This window comes from Ornithorhynchus anatinus, chromosome 10 (genome assembly GCF_004115215.2).
Source record: "Ornithorhynchus anatinus isolate Pmale09 chromosome 10, mOrnAna1.pri.v4, whole genome shotgun sequence".
In the NCBI taxonomy this organism is placed as follows: domain Eukaryota; kingdom Metazoa; phylum Chordata; class Mammalia; order Monotremata; family Ornithorhynchidae; genus Ornithorhynchus; species Ornithorhynchus anatinus.
This window is the reverse complement of record NC_041737.1, coordinates 33,024,627-33,027,616: the sequence shown is the minus strand read 5'-3', so window position 1 is coordinate 33,027,616 and position 2,990 is coordinate 33,024,627. Positions and strand designations below refer to the sequence as shown.

General features: G+C 47.6%; 1 non-coding gene across 1 annotated transcript; it reads left to right on the top strand.

Annotated features, from left to right (window-relative positions):
• The first annotated feature begins 639 nt into the window (after nucleotides 1-639).
• Nucleotides 640-777, top strand: LOC114814820. Its single transcript, XR_003762617.1, has one exon. It is a non-coding gene; the product is annotated as a small nucleolar RNA SNORA7 (small nucleolar RNA).
• Nucleotides 778-2,990: the final 2,213 nt, after the last annotated feature.

Here is a 2,990-nt window from a genome sequence, read left to right as displayed (position 1 = left end):
AGATCAGGGAAAAAGGTTAGGCTAGAGCAAAATGTTAGGCCTGAGAGAAGGTTAGGGCAGGGGAAACATGAGGCTAGGTGTGAAGGGTAGGCTACAAGAAAAGGTTAAGCCAGGGGAAAAGGTTAGGCCAGGGAAAAGTTTTGGCCAGGTGAAAAGGTTAGAATAGGGGAAATGTTTAGGCTAGGGGAAAACGTTAGGCTACAAGAAAAGGCTAGGCCAGGGGAAAAGTTAAAGCTTGGGAAAAGGTTATGCTAGGGGAAAAGCTTAGGCCAGGGAAAAGGGTCAGGCTAGGGGCAAAGGTTAGGCTATTGGAAATGGTTAGGTTAGGGGAAAAGGTTTGGCTAGGAGAAAGATGAGGATAGGGCATAGGTTAGGCTAGGTGAAAAGCTTAAGCTAGGTGGAAACGTAAGGCTAGGGGAAAAGGTTAGGCCAGGGAGAAGGGAAGGCTAGCGGAAAGGGAAAAGGTTAGACCGAGGGAAAAGGTTAGTGTAAGGGAAAAGGTAAAGTCAGGGGAAAGGGCTTGGGGGAGGACAATACATTGGAGTTAGTAGACATGATCCCTGCTTATAAGGATCTTAAGACAAATTTGATGTAAACTGGGTAATAATCAGGGTATTTGTTAAGCTCTGTGTGCCAACCCCCCTCTCAGGATCACACCTGGAGAGTTTCCAGTACTCTACCAGTCTTGGCTATGGGAGGGACAGTCAAGCAGAGGCCTACCCATTCCATTCCTAGGTTGGGCAGTGGGTAGCAAGTGGAAGGCAATCAGCTACAAGTCAAAACTCACTTGTGTTGACAGCAGCAGCCTGGGAGAGTGTTGAGGGCAGAGACTCAAGTTCACTGCATGGAAGGAGGCAATGGTAAATCACTTGCATATTTTTACCATGAAAACTGTGAATAAACTAGCAGAATGATTGCAGATGGAGGTGATGGGGGTGTCGGGGAGGCGTTCTGGGAGAGATGTATCCATGGAGTCACTATGGGTCGGAGATGACTCGACAGCATAAGACAAGACAAGATGTGTCTCTGAGCTCTGAGTTAGAGAGGACATACATAATCAGGGCAGCTACAGTCCTGTCCCTCATATGGCTGAGTTAAAGTGAGAGAAAGAACAGGTAATGCATCCCTATTTTCCATATGAGGTGCCCCCTGCCCACAAAGAGCTTAGCTTCTAATGAGGGAGAAAAACACACAAAAAATTAAAAAATAGATTAATAGGAATAGCCAGGGGGAAAGGTCAGGCTAGGGGAAAAGGTTAGGCTAGGGGAAAAGGTTAGGCTAGGGGAAAAGGTTAGAGTAGAGAAATGGCTATGCTGGGTTAAAGCTTAGGCCAGGGGAAAAGGTGGGGTCAGGGAAAGGTTTGGCCTGGGGAAATGGTTAGGCTAGGTGAAAAGATTAGACCAGGGGAAAGGGTTAGGCAAGGGGAAAAGGTTAAGCTAGTGGAAAGATTAGGCTAGGGGAAAGGTTATGGTAGGGGAAAAAGTTCGGCTAGGCGAAAAGTTTAGGACATGGGAAAAGGTTAGGCAAGGGGAAGAGTTTAAACCGGGGTAAAGAAGCAGCAAGGGTGAGTGGAAAAAGCCCTGGCTTGGGAGTCACAGGTCTCGGGTTCTACTCCCGGCTCCGCCACTTGTCAGCTCTGTGACTTTGGGCAAGTCACTTCACTTCTCTGAGCCTCTATTCCCTCATCTGTAAAATGGGGATGAAGACTGTGAGCCCCACGTGGGACAACCCGATTCATTTGTCCCTACCCCAGCACTTAGAACAGTGTTCAGCACCAAGTAAGCGCTTAACAAATACCAGCATTATTAAAGGTTATGGTATGGGAAAAGGTTTGGCCAGGGGAAAAGGTTAGGGTAGGGGAAAAAGTTAGGCTATAAGAAAGGTTAGGCTAGGGGGAACGGTTAGAATAGGGGAAAAACTGAGGCTATGGGAAAAGGTATGTCCAGGGGAAAAGGTTAGGCAAGGGAAAAAGGTTAGGCCAGGGGAAATGGTTAGGCCAGAGAAAAGCTTAGGCCAGGGGGAATGACTAGGCCAGGGGAAACGTTTAGGCCAGGGGAAATGGTTAGGCTATGGGAAATGGTTAGGTTAGGGGAAAAATTAGGCTAGGAGAAAAGGTTAGGCTAAGGGAAGGTTTAGGCTAAGGTAAAGGTTAGGCATGGGCAAAGGTTAGGGTAGGGGAAAAGGTTAGGCTAAGGGAAGGTTTAGCCTAAGGTAAAGGTTAGGCATGGACAAAGGTTAGGCTAGGGGAAAAGGTTAGGTAAGGGGGAAACAGGCTAGAGGAGAAGGTTAGGCAAGGGAGAAAGTTAGGCCAGTGAGAAGGAAAGGCTAATGCAAAAGGTTAGGCTAGGGGAAAAGGTTAGGCCAGGGGAAAAGGTTAGGCCAGGGGATAAGGTTAGGCCAGGGGAAAAGGTTAGACAAGGGGAAAAGGTTAGGCTAGGGGAAAAGTTAGGCTGGGGGAAAGTTAGACCAGGGTAAAAGGTTAGGCAAGGTGAGAAGGTTAGGCTAGTGGAAAGATTAGGCTAGAGGAAAGGTTAGGCAAGGGGAAAACATTAGGCTAGGGGAGAAGGTTATGGTAGGGGAAAAGGTTTGGCTAGATGAGAAGTTTAGGATATGGGACAAGGTTAGGCAAGGGGAAAAGTTTAAACCAGGGTAAAGGTTATTGTATGGGAAAAGGTTTGGCCAGGGGAAAAGGTTAAGGTAGGGGAAAAAGTTAGGCTATAGGAAAGGTTAGGCTAGGTGTAACTGTTAGGATAGGGGAAAAGCTGAGGCTAAGGGAAAGAGGTTAGGCTAGGGGAAAAGGTTAGGTAAGGTATAAAGGTTAGGCCAGGGGAAAACATTAGGCCAGGGAAACACTTAGGCCAGGGGAAAAGGTTAGGCCAGGGGAAAAGGCTAGGCTATGGGAAATGGTTAGGTTAAGGGAAAAGTTAGGCTAGGAGAAGAGGCTAGGCTAGGGGAAAGTTTAGGCATGGGCAAAGGTAAGGCTACGGGAA